Source organism: Apteryx mantelli, chromosome 13, assembly GCF_036417845.1.
Source record: "Apteryx mantelli isolate bAptMan1 chromosome 13, bAptMan1.hap1, whole genome shotgun sequence".
Taxonomy (NCBI): domain Eukaryota; kingdom Metazoa; phylum Chordata; class Aves; order Apterygiformes; family Apterygidae; genus Apteryx; species Apteryx mantelli.
In genome coordinates this window covers 10328425-10349568 of record NC_089990.1, presented here as the reverse complement: position 1 = coordinate 10349568, position 21144 = coordinate 10328425, and positions in this window count along the sequence as shown.

Below are 21144 nucleotides of genomic sequence, written 5' to 3'. Positions count from 1 at the left end.
CCATGACCGATTCTGAGAGAGTAAGTGCTATGAATTCCTATGTCATTGGTAGATGCACCTTATGCCACCTGAACAGGTATAATTTTGCTTATAAAATAGATTTACATGTTCAAAGAAGATGTGACAAAGAGCAGAATTCATGGCAAACAAAAATATTTTCTAGGTCCAAGTTGGTCAGAGAAAAATATGTGAGTGATGCTTCCACTTCTCAACAAGACTTTAAGTTTTCCTGATAGAAAAAGGAGAACACTTCATGAAAGAAGAAATCCCACATGGATGGCAAATCTTCATTGATATGTCCACTTCTCTTAATCAAGTCTTATTGCCTTATGTGTTTGCAAAGCCACATGTTTTCTAAATGGGCTCTCTTAAATCTTCTCCATGTCAACAGGAGATTCATAACCTGAGTCCAGCAAACACTTTAATTTGACAAAACATGAAATTCTAGTATTCATACTAACCTCAAAGAAAGCGCCTCTGAAGAGATCAAAGTTGCATCATATGGAAAGCTCTGAATCTCATTAAGAGTCCTTGGCTCTGGAATCACAATAAGTAAACAGAAGTTTATTTTACACTTAAGAACAAAAATATCAAAAAGTGATATAAAGAAACAAGCACATTCAACTTCAACGTAAGGAGAAAAAAAAAGCTTCATTTTGGAGAGTAGGCAAGCAGATCAAACCATATAGTTTGCACTGCATTTTTAAACCTTTTTCTAAAAGATGTTTCAAAGGAACAAAATAAGTAAAGCAACAGGAAATACATTAAGAACAAAATTGGGTTGGTAGATACAGTCAGCAAAGTTCAGTCAATGGTTACCATCTCAGTATGTTTTCAGGGACTATTATCTTCACTTCAGCATTCTGTTTATTGTTTTAGCCCATCTACAAAGCATGAACACTTGGCAATATACTATTCTTCTCTATCTCAGATTTTGTCTGCACTTAAGAATTGCTGCTATTCAATACATACACCCTTTCATATGTACTGTAGATCAAGAAGTTCTCTATGGACAGCTCTTACCTGTGAGGGAAACGCAGTAATTAGAATTTTCTGACATTTGCTGTCCTGATCTCCTTCAGTTTACTAGCTGTGGGTTTCCAGTTTTCAGCACAGATATTGTCCAGTTCCATGGCTCTCAGTTGGATGCTGTGTGCTCTGTTTCAGTTTTAAAAGGCAAAATAGAAGGTGGTGTAACACTTTTAGCAAGATATAGGGAAATAAACCTTCATGACTATTTGCATGGAACAGTTATCAAGCAAAAATCTGTACAACTATTTAAGAAGAAAACTTGTTAAATATCCAGGATTTTGAAATGCTTGACTGAAATAAGAATTGGGGACTGAATTTAATCCTAGATTCACCCAAGGCAGCATTTAGAAAAGATTTGCAAACACTGTAATTCTCCTTTGGCTGAAGGCAAACATTGACACCTGGCCAATTTGCTTCATAGTTTCTGCATTCCTCATACGAATGCTCGTTCTCACAGTTCGTTCTTACTAAGGATAACTTTACCAACTGCTGTTAGTCACAGCAATTAATAGCACATCGGAAGTTTTCAGATATACACAGTTCACTGCTGCTATATGTACACACACTGTATTGGGTAGAAAATGACTTGATCGTGGAAATAACTCCAAAGACTCAGAAGACTTTGTACTTGTGTGAAGCCTTTCATTTTGTCACAGATCTTTCCAGTCAGACTGCTGTACAATGAGAGGAGGATGCTAAAGAGAATTTTGCTTCCTTTCAGTGTAGAAGATCAAATACCACTGAATTTTCAGCCAGTAACACTTCAGCGAGACAACTAGATCCTTAATCTCTTAAGCATATAAAATGAAGATATCAGATATGTCTAAATTTTCACCTCAGCATCCAAACTTGCCATAGTAATATGCTGTTTGACCACTGAGATAACAGTAAATACAGCTTTAAGTATATAAAGTAGCATTGAAGCATATGGTAGGCAAAAATAACCTCTTAACTGTTATATATAGCAATTAAGAAAAGAATCTTAATTTACAACTGTCAGATTCATATCCAGATTTTTAACTAAATACTGAGAGGAAAGTGAACAGAAGAAAAAGGCTGCAGCTTGGTTCAGACCAACCTGTAACAACAGCAAGACCAAAGGAAATACAGACAGCTCAGTGACATTTTAAAGGAAGAAACTGAGATTAAAATTTGTATTTTTCCCAAAATATTCTTGAAATCTACTACTACTGCAACATTTCTCCTAGGACATCTTTCTGTTTGAGAATGTTATATTAATAGTAAATTTAAGATTCACTTGAAATATTGAAGAAACCAGCCCATATGTTCAAGGTGTTTGCCCAGTTTTATAATTTCTTGGCTGTGTTAAAACTGGAGACACAGCCAGCTGCTCCATTCCCCAAAACAACATTGTCCCAACAGAAAAGAAGGAAGGAGGAAGAGAAAGACAACAGGAAAGAAAGGAAGTCATCTACATGCTTCCAGGTTAAAAAAAAAAAAAAAAAAAAAAAAGAGAGAGAGAGAGAGAGAGCAAAAATTCCTAATCTCATTCCAGCCTCTCCTGAGGCCTTTGACATCACCTTCAGAGATCAGTGCCACTTTCAAGCTCATGTTACAATGACTTGTCCCATAAGTAAAGATTAAATTCAAATGGTATCACTGGACCAAAAAGGCTGTGGAGAAGCAAACAGGCACAGAAACTCTGCCCCACCTTTCACCCTAAGACAGCTTATTAATGCTAATTGTGAGCTACAACAGCTGAGGTATCACAATTTTGTTTTTACAAGTGTAGACTTTTCACCTCCTGCTTCTCATTTTGAACTGACTTCTCATTAAAGCATCACAAAGAGGCCTAACAGCTGGTGTTCTGAGACCCGATATTTTAGAAGATGCACAATTGGACTGAGTTATCTTTAACAAAAGAATATGAAACTCATCCAGAGGCTTTCCAGCAACTAGTCTTCCCTTTTACCTTCAAAGTACATTTAAAATAAATCAAAAATAGGAGCTAATGCTACAATCTCAACTGCAGCTGAAAATCTTGTCGGTAGTGCTGAACTACATAACCACCTTAATATTCTTATCCTTTAAGCTGAAGATAGTCCATGTACAGTACAAAGCCTATTCACCAATTCCTCCTGCTCTGCCAGCTGGAATAGTGGTATCACTATAATGGCAGGAATCACAATCTGCTACCCCAGCAACAACCATGATGACACAGATCAAATATGAACAGAAACTGACAAGAAGAAAAAAAAAGGAAATAAAAAAGGTCTCCTTTAGATACAATACTGTATTCCACACCGAGCAGTAAAAGCAAAGCAGTACAGAAGCAAAAACAGTAACAAAAAGTTAAAATCAAATTTGTTTTCTATAGATTCATTTATCCTGAAGTTATAAGGGTAAATTACAACCTGCTGTTTTGACTGATCTGCTCAAATTATATATTTATTCTTTTCTTTCTCAGTACAGAGAAAGACCTATATTCTGCACTTTGTTCAAATATGTAATGTAATGTCTGCCGTAATCTGAAGCCTCAGCTCCTTTGAGAAGGTACTATCTCTTTATTGCATACATATACAGTGTCTAGCACACCGTGCTTCTAGAACTCCCCCAAACTATCACAATGTGAGACAAGTAAGCAAGCTGTCCAGGGCACCAAGGAATATCTTAACAGAAATGTCCATCTCTGCTAGCATCCCATGATGCCCCACTCTTCTGTGCATGATCATTACCATGAATGGTGTTTGCTTGCAGTGTAGAAGCACACACACCATACTTTGCAGCGTGTGCTTGCAGGAACTTCAGACTATTCATCCACTGCCACAGCAAGCACAGTTAACACTACTCTGCTCCCTGTGCACCTTCTACCACAGCAAAATTTCATCTGCACATTCAAGCAGAAACTCAACCAGCACGCATACAAACAGTAAGCAATACTTCAGTTTTGTTTGACTTCTGTTTCTCCACCCCTCCCAAGTATGCATCAAATTTAAAAACACTAGGCTTGTCTTTATTGTACAAGGCTGACAAAGGACCAAGAAGGTTTCACAAAAGACACCCATTAATGACAATGGCAGCTCAAGAGTTAATGAAACTACCTGACTTTTCTTGATTCAGTAGTCTTGACAAAATATATTCAAATTGTGATTAATTTCACAAAGTGTATGTAGCTCTAAGTGATTACTCCTATTAACTATACATTTTGTATTGATTCTACAGTTTTTACTGTTTTTACTTTGCCAGGAGACCTTGGCAACTGTGATAAGGAGGCAGCACAGTAGCTTCAGATTTTTGTGGCACTAAATACCACAAGCACCATTTTATGGCTCTCCAATCATTAGAACTATCATTCTAATAGTTGTATCGCTAGGGCAGAGAACAAAACTCTTTACCTGCTACGGGGGGATGTGTCGCCATTATGTTGGAGAATAATGGAGTAGGCAAAGAGGCCAAGCGCAACATGGCCTTGTGTTATATTTGACCTTGTGATCATTTAGCACTGGATTGGGAGCAGAGCACAGCTGTCAACTTTTCTTTCCAAAATACACAGAAAAGCAGGTAAGCTAAACCTCTGTCCTCCACTTGAAGTAGTTTCTGAAAGTAGGTTAAAAACTCTTGAAGGGTAAATGAAGGAAAGGAAAATATTTCCCAGCATGAGATGCGTTAGTTCTGCATAGAGGTGAAAATTCCTACCATGATACCAACTGCTTTATTAAACAGTGTTTTCTCACATACACCATTTTGCTACAACTTCACAGTACTACTCATCCCATGGTTTGTATTGACGTACAAGAATGGTAGAAAAAGGGGCAACATTTCTCCAACATTCAGGCCTACAGCATTCATAAGGTACTGCAACTGGGCAGATTCAAACACAGAAAGAATATTAAAACTAGGAATTAAAAATATGCATATTTGTTTACTTCTAATGTAGTACATGAGGTCTGTAAAGCACAATACCAGTCAAAGCAGAGTGTAAGTAGTTTGCAAAGGACTGATCTCTCTATACACAGAGAAAGACTTATTCTGAAGGGCTTGATTTTTAATCCTGCAAAACTCCATGGGAATTAGTATGGATAATGGGGTTTGGGCCCTTACAGATTTGCAACACTTAATACTAATACAGCTACATATTATGAACTTTACTTTTGAAGTGAGCTATGCAAATTCATAGATAAAGGTCTTCTCATTTACCTTCTTTCCAGGTACTTGTAAAATTCTGTTATTTAACATTACTCCAGTTTTAATTGCAATAAAAATTATCAGCACTTCGAGGGGTAAGCATATTCTCAACTCCCTTTTATTGTGACAAGACTGACCAGCATTCACAAGTGTAAGTAGATTCTCTACTCCTTTTTGGAATCCTTTTCAGTGTGTACAGAATTCAAGTTACTTGCTAAGGTAATCAGAATGAATGACTGCTACTCTCTGAAACTTGAAGACACAGGATCTCTGCTGTACAGAAAGATACTAGCACTACAGCACATGGAAAACTATTAAGTTCAGTCAGGCTGGGCGAGATCACTCAGTGCAAGAGGGAGTCTTCAGAGATACTGCGATGACCCATAAGTCACTACAAACTTACTTGGCAGAGCAAGCGAGACACGGTCAGGAACTCTATGCTAGTCTCTGGCTGCGGTTTCAGCTCCCACACTTGCTAGAAAACGCACCTTCTGTGCTTCATACTCGCTGGCTGCACTGAACCACAGTAAGCGCAAAGATTATTTCTTAAAGCAACAAGGAGACAAGCTGTAGATCACCTCTGCCATCTCTCACATCACAAACCTTTCCCTATATGTGGTTTAACCTGAACACAGGATCAGCTCACACTGTACGGAGTTTAGTACTTGAGTGGTAGGGTAAGGTAATGGGGAAATTGGTCTAAGTAGAATACAAGAACTTCTGATATTGGAAGCAACTTAGTACTGGAAGAGAACAGGGGAACCTATTCAGCAATTTCAGATGCCCTTAGAAACTGAAGAAAGCTATACAATAGAATACAAAGCTGGAATAAAAATTGTGCCTACTACAAATGACAGCCTGAAATTTAATTTCTGGCACTGCTAACCAGTTTAGGAATTGCCTACTATTTACTACAGCTTTCTACATCTTGCATGCTAAACACTGGAATGCAGTTCAGAAAACACCTCCCTAGGGGAGGGAAAATTAAGCACCTTGCCTAGCATACCATCTACTACCGGATTACTGGTCAGTGATGGGAGGGTTGTCTCTGCACAGGAATCTGCATTCAGAATTCAGCCTGCCTAAGCAGCTAGTAATTTCTTTGGGCAAAGAGTGCTCTGAGGCACTAGAGAAATCCTTTCTGTTCGAGTGAAATCATTGTTCTGTAGCTAAGGAAACAACCAACCGGCCAAGAAAAACGAGTTCTCCAAATTACTAGGAATGAGCTTCAGAATGCTCTGTGAATTAACAGTGAAACATTTTTTAATAGAACAATGAATTTTGAAAGCGCAAATTTAGTAGATTCTGAGCTTCTTAGGGCATTTTGCTATTTTTGTTCTTAACACTAATTATTAGAACTAGTAACAAGAAATGGAGCAAGAAAAAACTTGTATATGTAGTTATTATACTCCAAAGTTTTTGATGTTCAGTGCAGGCTTAAATGAAGTAATAAATAGATCCCTTCAGAAGAGAGAACTCTCTTGAAAATGGAAAACAGAATAAGCCAAAGAAAAATTAAGACCATATTATACAAAAGCGCATATAAATGTAAAACAACAAATGGTGATGCTAATGCTAATGTTCTGGCTTGAACCATCTTCAAATTTGGCTACTGAAAACCAGTGCCCTGAAACAACATTTCAGAAATTTCAGGCTATGCAACTTGCCAAATCTCATATAGAAAAAGCCCTTTTCAGGTAGCAGAATGAACGCAGGGTAGAGAGAATTCAGATATCTTTATTTCTTATTTTGGGACATAGCCACAGATACACTTGATGTAAACACTTCTTTTTTCTTTTTATATCTGACATCTAAATGCAAAAAAAAGTCAGAAATTAATTATCTTCCATATTCTGATAGGATAACAGAATTATATCAGATGAATATGAGATAACTATTAGATCAATATACCTGCTTAAAGAATGGACTCCTAGTTCTTCTCACAGAAAACATGCATAATATTGGCTTGTAATTTCTAATATAATTTTAACAAAACAACAACAAAAAACCCCCACAGACATAAACCCCAATTCTTCCAGTCTTGTGCACTGACTGGAAATTCCTGTAGAGAAGCAGCTGGATGTAACTAGCAAAACATCAATCCAATGACTGCAATCAAATGATTCCTCTAGTTCAGCCTTTGAATTACAATCATGTGGTTATCCTTGGTTCCAAGCCTGATTTTTTAGGAAGGTATGCTATTATGTCTCCAAGCTTAATTAAGCAGGACGCAAAACATGGAGGATGGGAAACTCACAGGATGTAAACATCAATGATACAATAATTTAAACTAACTGAGGGCCTAGCCCTGAAAGCATGAATCATTTCAGCTAAGCTTACACAACATTTCCTCCTGAGAATACCAAAAATAAATTGCAAGCCCAAGTCCCTTCACCCTCAATGTCAACTAAAAGAGTTTTGTAAACACATCCTGCATGATACAAAGAAGAAGAAGAAGAATAAAAAAAAAGCACCTCAGTCACCACTCTGTTTCTAATTTAAAAGTTCGTGCCTTAATTTTGGTTTGGGCCTTGGTATCTTCTCTGGAGTGAGAAGGTGAGGGGAGGGAAAGGGGCTTTTTTGATATTTATAGATAATTCTTTAAAGAAATTTCTGGGAAAGGGATAAGATTTGAGATAGCATGTCAGGACTGTCCCATTCATTGTAACTGGTTTCTTTGTTTTAGAACTAATGAATTAAACACCAGATGTTGGCATCTTGTGTGTGGCAGAAATAAGCCCCTTGTAACACAGAATAATTTCATGTTCTTTTAGGACTCATTTAAAAGAGTAAATGATGCTTTTGAAAATAAAAGACATTCTTGCCTCTTTTCTAAGAAAATTTAACGCTAATTCTAAACTGATTTACCCAAATGATTACACAGATTTTTATTTGGCTCAAATCTCAGCTTGAGGCCTCTGGACAAAGTAATGTCTTGTGCAAAATCAGAGGAACTGGAAGCTTTGCATTTACTATGCTTGAGAAAATTAACAATATATTTTGCCAAAGTTCCCCCCCCGACCAAAAATATTTTATGTTGATAGCTTGATGTAAAACAGTAAATGGTTTACTATGTTCACTTCATTACTAAGAATGTTATAGGAGAACAGTTAAAAAAACCCACTGATCTTTGTAAAGTGGAGTTGCCTTTGTCATTATTTTGGAGATTATTACATTGGTATGCCAACTGAACAGAAAATTATCCAACTAATACATGCATAAAACCACAGGAAATTGAAGGAGGAAAAGCTAAGTGTGCTCTACAAAACAGAATGCTGCACTGTGTGTAACGGGTGGTTACTTGAGATACACAGGTACATAACACAGGATGTAGAAAATACATAAAATTGGGTAGATCCAGAGGCAGTACATAGCAATATATCAGATATAAACAAACACCTACCTTCGGATACCTATGTCTGCATGTACGTCAGAAACCAGCAAATTCTTTTTCAGAAAAGACTAGTGTGTTTACTTATTTGTCTGTTGTTTTCTAATGCCACCTTTGTAGTCGAACTTGTTGGCTCCAACTGCACTGTGCCTCTTATCAGATTTGAGTATGGAGTTTTTGCACTTTTCAGTTCTCAGGATTATCAACAACATATTCATTTCTCATTGCAAGCTGGAGCAGTCTCAGTGCTGCTCTGACCAACATCAACTTATGACAAGCCCCAGTAACTTTTGCCCAGGTATAACAGGGGCATGGCAGCACTAGCCTCATCCTGCTTCTCTTGCCTGTCACAAGTGGAAAAATGACAGCACAAACTGCACTGCCTATTGGGGTCTCCCAGCGTAACAATCATTCAACATTTACATTATGGCACTACCTTCTGCCACCATAACCTTGTAATGGAGCTGCACTGGAAAACCAATGTATCTATGCCTTTCTTAAAAGTCTATGGCATACCATTCAGTGGTCTTTGCACCTAAGCCATATTCTACAGAGAACAGAAAAAACACAACCCTGCATTTAATTCATTTATCCAAAATGGAAAAGAGACTTGTTTTATGCTATATGGATATGCATGCTGCCAATGGCCAACCTACTACACTGATCACTCAAAGGTGGTAATCAACAGGTACTGTCAAATAAAGTCAGACTCAGTAATCAAGGTTAGAAACGAGAAAACACACAGGTTCATCCTTCCTTAAAAACTATCTTGTTTCCTAGACTAAGACTTATGCAAGAGATCTTCTTTTGAATCCTATATTAAGAAATGAACTGTATGAGAGGACTTATACAATCAGTGGGTTAGAACAAGAATTCAAGGATATAATTACTCCTCTCCCCCCCCACCCCCTCCAAAGAAAAGAAGTATCAAACACTGTGTCAAATAGTACAAAACATGGCAACTCTTGAATTAAACTGAGAAGTTGCAAATATATATTCAGGGCCAGGACAGATTTTCTACTGACAGAATTATCTATTTCCATAAAAACAAAACGTACACGCATATATACTGCAGAGAACCAAAACACATATCAAACGAGTTCGAAGTTCACAAGTCAATGCTTCGCTTTGACCCACAAACTGATCAGGCAGCTAGAGCAGCTGATGACTGGCATACTAAGTATCCCTTATATAGAGACTGTTGTAACTAAGAGATGGGTAAAATGTGTTACAGAATCTCATACAGCAGTAGTGATTTTTATTTTAGTATAAAAAAAGAACTATGAGCTTCCCTTTAAATTTAAAAACAAAATTCAAGTTTTATCAATGTTGTTTTTACCACCAGCCATGATAGCATACGCAGTCTCTACCCTCTAAGACATTCTTTCCTTCTTATCTTCTCACTGTAGTTGCTAACAAACACAGTGTATAACTGGACTCTGATTTTCTGTAAACTCGTTAAGATATAGCCAGAGGCTGAGTCAGCCACAGTGCTTTTAACTCCTTGCACTGTTTTAAACCATGAAAAGCTTCTTCTAAACTATGAATGAAAAAAAAAAAAAAAAAAAGGCCATATTGGGAGAAAATAAGCAAAACCCTCAAAACGTTGAAAAGGAATGCCAATAAGCAAGCAGAATTTAATGACAACCAAGAAAATAATCCAAGCATCATGAAGAATGGTTCCTCTACACTGTAACTGCTCAGAGCAGGACTGTCAAAGGGATCATTTTATGTCTATCCTATGAGTGCTGATTAAGATATTTCAGCCTCCCTCCCCCACGCTATAAAATGCAAGAGATCCAATGTTATTTTTAAGTTAAAAAAAGTGGGCTGGATGTTTGGAAAGTTTCAGGCAGAAGAACAAAACTACTTAGAGCCTTCAAAAAAACAACAAAGAAGCCTAGACAACAGCATAAGGATTTTGAAATGAAAAATTCAGAGCTAGGAATGAAAAACAAAAGAAATTAAGTTTGAAAAACCCTGATCCTAACTCCAAAAATGCTTTGAGGAAATCAAGACAGAGAAGCACATGTACAGTTTACTATTTATGTACAGTATGTGCTTCTTCTAGCAAGACTACAAAAAGATGAAAGGTAAGCAGGAATCCACATGTGCCTGTTGGTCTAATGCATGCTTATAAAAGGAGAAAACTGAAGAAAGTGTCAAAACACTTGTACTTACCTAGGAACTAAGCAACTACACCGTAAGAATCAGGTTTCAGGAGGGAAGCATCAGGTTTAACACCATGTGTCTGCCTAGAAACCAAAAATAAATGAATAAATAAATAAATCATCACAGGAACAGTGACTGTTCAGACTGGTCAGACGGTCAGATTCTGTGTAGGCAACCAGGGACTGGGCCCTCCCACATTAATCTGGTAAGTGTCAACCGGACAGAGTTTACTGAGAAAAAAATGTTTTCAGCATTGTAAGGGTACAGCAGGATGTCTTTTTTTTCCAGTTTCCTCAGTACATCTTACTTAATCTGTGAAGCAAGGAGTTATGCCTACAGTTTACCTAGTGCAGCTGCTATGTTCTCGAGAAGGAGGAAAGAATTTGTCCCTCCTGGAGAACAACCAATTCCACTCACCTGGAAAACCCCGAGATGCAAAATGGAAGATAGAGAAAAATCCAAACATGAAAGTTACGGCATAGTTACCAACTGACAGACCCACGGTTACAGACCTTGCAGGTACAAGGACTAGACCGGAAGCCTTACTCATCACATCAATGAAAAAAATCAAGTAAGAAATGAAGTAAGAAATTTAAGAGACACGATTACATGCAGCTTATTTCATCACAGAAAGCCACTGAAAGTTCCTGGATTAAAAAGCAAGTCTAGACTGCTAGAACCTACAGGAGCTCAGGTCAATTTGCTTTTGAACTTGTTTCTCTCACACACTGGTTTTCTCCAGAACACCTGTAAAACATCAAAGTTCCCTATTTAAGAAGTTTATTTTATTATTTTTCTAATAAAAATGTTCTCATAAAACACTGAAAGCCTTTGATGTCATCTGGCAAATTAATTTCTGACAAATAAAGGTTACAGGTTCTAACCTTAGTCTGACAAGGTCCTGTTACACCTTAAATTTGCTCTAATAAGCTTTTGCACTTTGAGGGTCAGTTGAAAATGTGATTTTGCACTAGTTTAAATACATTTACAAAGACAAGCTATAAAGTATATTCTTGTCAGACTGCTATGCCTCAACTCCAAAACAATGTAACGATTCTGATGTTCTCAAAATATCAAAGCAATTCTCAAAATAACAACTACTAGAATTTGGCCATTGAAAGGCATTGCTAATGGGCTTTGTCTCCTTCCATTTTGGACAAAGCAGCACATAATCAAATGTCAACTGAAAGTTTCCATTCTTTTACTATTACATTTGCTGTAAAGTGAATTTTGACAAACTTTTCTGACTAGCAAATATCTGCGCTATTTGTCCATCCCTAATTGCTGCTATGTGGTAGCTATCTGAACTAAGTCATATACGTACTCTCAAAATAGCTAACATAAAAACTTCCTTTCAGATCGATGCTGCAAGAATTACAGTTGATTCATTGCTGTTTTGCCCTTCCACAATGTTTCTTGTCAATTTTGTCTTTAAAAAAGTGAAGCATTTGTTCCTATTTTGAGATGTGGTTCAGCAGCATTGTGTAAAATCTTTCAACAAGTTAGATTTCTTCCATCCATTTTTATAGGGAAGGGCCGGGGGGGGAAGAGACTGTGTGGGAAGATGTGGAAAGTGTGGGAGTTCAGAGAATGTTCATTATGTAACTCAGCAGGGAACAGACATTCAAGAAGCCAGGGAGAAGCCAGAGTGAGCAGCAAGTCAGCAGTATGTAAGAGTAAGCTCAGTAGCTTCAGAGGCTTTATGTGTCCTCCCTCTCCTTAACAAAGCTGTCACTTCTTCAGATTCAAAGCCAAAGGGCACAAATGATCTTAAAAATCCTTAAGCCACCATTTAAACTTCACACTGGTCAAACATTGTAAGTACTAAGTACCCTGAATATCTTAATCTTCAAAAGTAATGTATGCTTCTCCATGTTGTCTGATAGTCCTGAGCTCATTTCAGCTGGATACTGAACTGTTTTTTCCTCCAGGAAATCCAAAAATTTGGAGAAAGTTTTAATACTAGTTTTATAGTCTGAGCTGCCTTCATAATAGCATAGTATAATTAGAATGTGTAAGGAATTCTCCTTAACTGTGAAGCTGGGCCAAGTGAAAATTCAAACATTAGCATTTCCTTTCACCACTAGTTCAGCTTTCAGGTGATCCTTGGAGTTCAATGCAAAGTGCATAACTGCCTAAAGGGTCCTTTAACATCTCATTCTGTTATCAAAACAGTTTCTTATTAGCCATATTGAGTTAGTGCAAGAAAAAGAGGTAGAGAACAGTACAATGTAAACCATCTCCTAATAATCAGTTTAACACTGTAGAAGTTGGACTTGCAATCAAGCCAGACTTTTCTCTAGAAGTTTTTGGTTATATTACAGAAAAAAATACTTCTGTTTAAAGCCAGCTTTTTGACATCCCATCCCCTGGCTCATTAATTTCTACAAAGAGAACTTTGAACACCTCAAATAATCTGCATCTGTAAGGTAAGATAATTCAAAAGTATCATGGCTTGGGATCCAGTATAAGAGAACCGGAGAATGCCACCTTAAGGTAAGCGAAGGGAGAGAGTACATCCAGACTGACAAAGAGGGCAAGAGATGCCTTTTACCATGAAAGCAATTTCAACAGTTTTAAAAATCACACACACAGTATATACCACAATGCCTATACTATGCTTGCAAGTGATTCAGCACTCAGGAAATTTTAGAAGTGAGATATTTAAAATGAACATCACCAGCATCCAGAATCAGACTAGTAAATATTCTTAAATGAATTCTGAAAAGAGCGCAAACCATCAGAAATGCTCCCTGTTGGAGAAAAGGCAAAAACTACAATTTAAATACTTCGGTTCATGTGCCTATCACCTCCTTTTAGTCCGGGCTCCTATTAAGGACGGGGAAAAAGACAGAGACTCCTATTAGGACAGGGAGAAAAAGATCACTGTTCTGTTCTTTCTATCTTAGGAGGTGCTGATAAATTCGATTTACCCAATATAAGTTATTCCTATATATGTTGCCTAACATTGAGCACAATTTTTTCCCCGTATGTGCTGGAACAGTGAATTGATTGTTGTGTATCTCTCTATTAGAAATTATAAGAGTTTGCTGTAGTCCAGAAAGCGATTTACCAAAAATGTCTAAAACCTAACTGAACCCCATTAGATAAATGCTAAATTTGTCCACCCTACCTAAATGGGTCACATGTGTCTAACTTGCTTAAATGACTCCTACTGCATCACTGTAGCTCCAGCGGCCAATTTAGGATCATATACATTCATCGCATTCCGGAAAGCAATATGCTCTGTTTTTGCATTCAAGCTTTTATTAATCCTTGTTTTTAGTATTAGATTTCATAGGTTCCAGAGATATTAATGTTATAAATGTAAATAGCAAAAATATAATTTAAAAAAAAAATCGTACAGACTCTTTAGACCACCTAAAAGGTCAGTTCCAGGCTGATTTGATTTCCAAAAGAGTGTTTATTTTTCTCCTATCTTTATTTTTCTCATCATTCCACCAGTGAATTTCCTCAGAGGGCAGAGGTTTATTATTTCCAACTGGAGTTTAGTCTCCAGAGCACAAGATATAACATCACGTCTGAACACACAAACCACCACCTCATGAACCTTTACTTCAAATAGTTAGCAATATCGATACGCACAAAAATTTAAATCTCTCTGAATATAAATTGTTTTAAGCAAGAAAGGCAGTGACAGAATACTAGTGTGTTTCTTAAACCAAGAAAGGAATTAGAAGTTTCTTCATCAAAAGGCAATTCTCACTATTAAAATTTGTAAGTGATTTGTTTTTTCTCTGCATTAACTATATTTGCAAATAGTTTACAGAACGGTAAACAGTAAATCTGGAAAAGACACATCTACCATACTACTGGGTATTTTCTCCCAGAGGCACAGTATTGTTGAAGATACATAGTCGGAGTATGGCCAGTCTGTACAATACTGATAAGGTTGTAGCAACATCATGGTGTGCTTAAAGATTTTTAACATATCCCAAGATCAACATCCGGGTAGGAACGCTACCATGCTTAATGCTTTTTGTCACATTTCAACTCCAAGCACCATCCTGTTCCAACAGCCCTGCTGGTACAGGGCATAACCATACAACATATACCCCTTTTAAATAAGGGCAAACAAAGATACATTAAAAAAAGTAAAACAAAAGAAATAGGAAAAAGTAGCATCTTTATTGATGGAGTTCTTTACAATTTAATTTGTATGTATAAACAGCCAAAACCAAGTTCATGAGCTTAGATGATCAGTTAAACAATTTTACTTTAATTCTCCTGAAATAAGACAGCAGTCAGGTATATGTTCTTGAACAAGCATTTCTTTGCTAATACATTGTTCAGATATATTTTATGGTGAACAATCAGAAATCCGAGCTCTGGATCCGTTAGTAAGATAATATAAAAAGCATTCACTCCCATTGACTGCACAGCCTTACGTACTCACTGACAAAAGACCAAGAACCCTACATGAGTGATGCAGTTCAGCAGTCTGTGATTCACTGGTTATGTTCAACACAAGTTGTCATTTCTTTCCTGGCTCTAACTGCATATAGAATTTTAAAAGTTTTATTTGGGGAATATTCTAGTCTTCCATTTGAAAATGGAAGTGAATTTTCAAAAGTCAGAAATATTTCTAGGAAGATAACAGTTGGCTACGTCACAATTTGAATTCAAATGCAAATAAGACTTTGGAGCCTTCTGAATTCCAGAAGACACAAACTGCCATACTTGTCAGGTGTGCATCATGATAATTACTATGAATTAGGAAAGACATCTGCCAAACTTCAAGTACCAAAACTTATCTAATGTCATAAATAGTAAAGAAAGTCTGTGTTCACAGGAATACTTATAGCAAATGCATTAACTTCCTCGATCAACAACTGAAAATTATTAGTGATCTGGATGTATCAAGCGGCCTATGACTGCTCAGTTACTAAGTGTTTTACAGTGGTGCAAAAAGACTCATTGTCACAACAGAATGAACCAAATGAAACAGAATTTTCTCTTGATCCACAGTTTTCTCTTTATACTCCACAATGTGCAGTATAAATGCAGTGGATTTTATAGCTAGAGTAATATACTTGCTCACAGTTCAATATTCTTGATTGTCTATAGAGATGCAGTTCCAGAAAAACTGAGACAACAGCTCCTAGACAAGGAGCAGTAAACCTTCTGAATTATTTGTAATCCTGCAGGTCTTCCACCCTGTAACTTGTTTTTTGGTTATCTCACCTACAGGACACATTTGCAAGTCACTGCTGTGACTTGATCTGACTGAAATCAGTTGTTTTTCTCCTACCATTTTGGAAATAGAAGACACATTTACAAAGAACCAGACTGAATTGTAAATATCAAATAAAATACCAGTGCCTGCTGTCTGGGGCACATCTGGTGCCAGAGAAGCTCTTAAAAGTTTCATTCCACGCTAATATTTTGCTCACACATAAGAAATCTCCCCCAAAATATTGCAAAGATACCTCTAGCCCTCTAAGTAACTTTTTCTTAACTTCAGTACATTCCTGCTGAAGAGCACCAGCATCTTTTGCATAAACAGAAATTGCCTGAAGCCATGCTCTCCTTCTGTATTCTGGCTGCCAGACTAGGACAAGCAAAAGCAGAAGCATCTCCTAAGGTACTACTGACACAGTTTCATCAAAATTCCAAGAAAAAAGTCAGAATTAAAGATTGCAACACAAGGTCAAATGTGTGACATTTTGGATTCAGTATGCCCATAACAAAAGTTTTTAGAAGTTATCTTAAGATACTTTCTAATGCAGATAAAATGGTACAACTGTTTTATTAATAACACTTATATTTACAAAAGCAAAAACAGATTTTTAGTGAATCACTTTCATTTTGTGGGAGTGTTTTTTTATTCTTAAGTCTTGATTTTGAAACATTTTTCTTCTCACTTTATACTTCTTTGCTCCTTGGATTAGTTTTGACCCGTTGCCTGATCATTCACTTCCCTGCCCTCCCAGTTTTGGTTTTTTTTTTCCCCCTCTATGCCCCTCCCTTTGATTGTCCCATGTGTCTTTCTGCGGCTTGGTTTCTCCTCCATCTTAAACATTCACACAGAATTTCTCACATACCTTTTTCTCACACTAGGTTGCACCCACCATATAACTGAAAGCTGCATAAAGATAAATTGGTAGCTGCCTCTTCCTACAGATTGCAAACGGAGATGAAGGCACTATATCACTGAAGCTTTTCTGAGGGTTTCCAAAGAATGACAAAGTCGCATCCAAGCAAGTCATCAATTAGTACTTCGGGCACATGGACTTCACATTCACTACTGCTCTTACAGCTCCCCACAGATGTACATTAGCACTAAAACTGTTTATTTGCCCTCTGACAAATTATAGCAGCTCAGCTGTAGCAGACTACCATTGATTTTGGAGTGATGCAGTAGTCCTCCATGTCTGGAGACACTGAAGTGTCAGCTAATTTCTCCCAAAAGGTTTTCACCTTCTGAAAATCTTTATTTAGAAAGCACTTCATTAGTGGTGCAAATGTGACCTCAATGGACAATGACTAGAGCAAATGACAACACTGTACAAGAAAAGAAGATTTGCTGCAACTCCTGAAGAAGCACATGCTAAAGATTTATGACTCATCAACACATGATATTTAGCTTTTAATAAGTTTGGATAAAGATACTCTTGCTCACTCTGCTTTAACTTCAAGTAACACTGAATTTAAAAAAAAAAAAAAAAGGCAAAAACAACACTGTAGAGATGCCTAGGAGACCCAAGGCATGCATTAGGAACTCCAGTATTCCTCATTGTCTCCCCATAATCTGTAGACCTGTTTCTGTAGTAAAAATTATATAGTAAGATTTCCAGTGAGGGTATTTGCTACAAAACATAACACTATCCACCACTTTTTTTACAGCTTCCAACAATAATCTTGAATATGCAGAGTAATAAAAGCTAAGTTGGACAACCTATGCATCTCTCAAGTACTGGTTTGACGCATATCCAACCATGCTCAAATACATAGACAAAAATTAAGTAAGTAGAAAAGCCAGCAAACGCACACAATCAAACTGCAAAGTCATCGCAAAAGATTAGAAGAAGCACGAGCTGCAGGCTATGAGAGAAGATTCAGCATTAATAAATGTAAAGCAGCAAACTCATGACAAAGGCATAGGGAAACAGGAATAAAATAGTACTCAGCTGCTTCCATGAAATTTATTTTTATCCTGGCTCTTTGTTTCTCCTTTAAGAATACACTTCCATGATTCTATTTCTAAAGCAGCAAAATAAGGAAAAATGAAAGAAAATGATCCACTACAGAACAACTATTTTAAGAAGTCTTCCAAGAAGCTTAAGTAGCATGTCAAACATACACCCCATGGAAACTCATTTTTTTCTATTCATGCCTCTGATACATGAAAACAAAACCATGATTAATTTAAGGGTATACATCATGCCAGCATCTGATACTACCCATGAGTAAGTAATTAAAGAAGCATTGTTTTCCTTTATTCAAGCAGATAAAGTATCAGAATACCTAATATGCAACTGTAACACCCCAAAACTCACTTCGTATACCTGGAACCTGGCATGAAAACATGGAAATAAAATAATTAGAAGTGTAGTTATTTTACTAAGTCATAGGAAATGCACAAATAGTACTATGTACATCTGAAGGGGGGGGGGAAGGGGCAAGCAGTCCTTTTTCCTGTGGAGATCATGATGGTTGAATTTACAAACAGCACTTTCCCTGGGAAACCATGCTTTTACCACAGCTTGTCCCCATTGCACTCAAAAGTCCTTTAGGTGCTGGGTGCCTCAGCAAGAACAAGACCCCCCACTATGTCCCATTACTATTACCCACCAGCTCTGGGACCAGAACTCCACTGAGTCCCAATTCTATAGAAGACTGCATAAATTCCTCTGCTGCCAAACAGCTCTGAATAAGAATAAATACCATATTCTAACAATATTACCTGTTATCCCAGCACGATACTGCTGCCAAACAGCTGCTTGTTAACTAGGGAATTTAGTCTCCCAGTGACTGAACAGGCCAACTGTCAAGTATGTCAGAAGCATGGAACAGAAGCATGTATTTAGGGTTCAGTTTATTCTAGTAAAAGCCCCTTTTCGCTCTTTTATTCTTAGCTGTGCACAGAGGTGCCCCTCTACACAACGATGCAAATGTTGAACATGATTTACTTGTTCTATTTGGACATCTAATGTATTGTTCTTTGAACCACTGAAACCATTGAACTTGTTATATTTTGCAATTATACAAAAGAACAAACAGAACACAATGAAAAGCCCTAGTAGAAAGAGCTAAACATCCATGTTTGTACAGTGCTGCTGATCTCTGCTTGGAAGTACTCAGTGTTAGGTAAGGAGGCCAAAACCAGTAGCCCAATGGGGTGAGGCTGTGGCAGCTCCATGTCCCCAAGGCCAACCAGTGGCAAGGCTGAGGCACCCATATGAACACACATGTACAACATGGCCAGCCATGCAGACCAGCACAGAGACACACAGTGCACACTGCCATTGTGCCTCTGTGCTCTTCTGTTCTTGTGGAGACGAGCCCTTTGCTGGCTGGGCACTATTCCGGTTCCCCCGCGTGCCATTGCCTCTGTGCTCCTTTGTGCTTGTGGGGCCAGGCTCTTCTCACACCGCCTAACACCCTTCACTTTGACTATGAACTGATCCCCTGTAACAATGGTCCAAAAGGCATCCTTAAGCAACCCTGTAGATATTTTATATTTTAGAATGTCAGTCTAGAGGATTTGAACTAATGAGCGTGGTTCAAGTGAAAATTATAACATTATCTTGTCTTTTAATAGCATACAACCTTTAAAGAGATCTGAAAAAAGGGGACTAGTGTTTCTCACTGGTATTCTCTCATTTCTTACGGAGTTTATGTAAGTAGCTACTAAAGTACGCTACTTCCTAGTGTTTCTTGAGCTTTGTGGTCAGAAAAATTTAAGATACAAGACCACAGCCCTTCCACAAAGGGGATGGCTGTATCAGATATTCCTTACAGATTTGAGTGGTGAGAATTTTAATATACAAAGCAGCGTGATAATGCAGAGGGCAACGTCTACAAGTGTCCGAGTTCATACAGATCTACTACATTCTAATTCCAGCAAAGGATATTACCACATTCAAATGCTGGTGAGCAAATAGTTTCCATTTTTATATTTTAATCTAGCTTCTATCAAGGTAATTGTGTTACTCAGCAGCTATTTAAGAAGAACTAGATAAGATACAGCATTCTCAGTTCAGAGAATGCTAATCCTGCCTTAGTTTTAGTCTCTCTTTACGACCTTATCATATAGATTATTCTGTGGTAGTAGATTATTCTGCACCTTCTGCAGCCTCAGTAGTGCTTATTGCACAGATTTTTCATAACAACTGAATATTAAGAAAGTACAAAAAGTAAGATCCATGTGTCCTTGTACAACTGTATTTTCAAAATGCTAGTAAAGACTCCTGGCAAACAAACAAGAAGGGAAAACAAGAATAGAAAATAACTTATAAAATAATACTAATCCTTTCAAAGGCATGAGTATGAGGAGCTAGAGTCTGTTTTCTGTGCCTCATAAACATACATTCATTTCCATGGAACATAAATTCCCCAGATGTGAGATCCCTTATAAGCTATGTCATTTCCCTAGAAGAAACGGAAAACAATTGTTTGCCCAGCAAAAGTTGCCCAAACAACCAACTTTCTCCTCCTACATCTGCGCAGAGTCTCAACAGACTTGGGAGCTGCTGTTGAAGTCACTTCTGCATGGAAAGAGGCAGGCTTGCTCTCAGCACAGAACTAGGAATGCTGTTAGGGTGCTACGCTGCAATACACCTACAGCAATGTCGCATGAAACACTATGTTCTCACACAATTCAATGGATGTCTAATTCTGCTTCTTTCTTTCTTTCTCTTTGATGCAGCTTGGGTGATGACCATAAGCATGAATTTCCTCTCTGAATATTGCTTTTTCTTTTGCTTTGTTTTTAATTTTTACAAATGAAACCCCAGATGATCTTGTTATAAAAATAAATGTCTACAGTGCTTAGCTGGATCCTGTTAGGTTCTCAATGAGTTCCACAGACTAATTGATTTTTTTTTTTTTAATTTCCTTCCTTTCCATTACATTACTGTCCCCTTGTTCTTCAATTATGAAAAAGGATGAATGGAAGTGTCCTAACTTTTATGCAATTAGTTATTGTACATCTCTTGTACAACCACAACTGTGATTTTTTCCTCCCTAAAGCCATCTCATCCTTCCACTCTCTTCAAAATTCCCTTTTTTAATAAGAAAAACTTAGATGTATTCTTACATTAGGGAGAAGAGAATCAGTATTGCTTAATTGGAATGCTCCACAAAGTTGAAAGATGAGAGAACAAAATCTAGCACGCAAAACTAAGTCACAGGATCTGTTGCTGTGACTGCATGTTGAA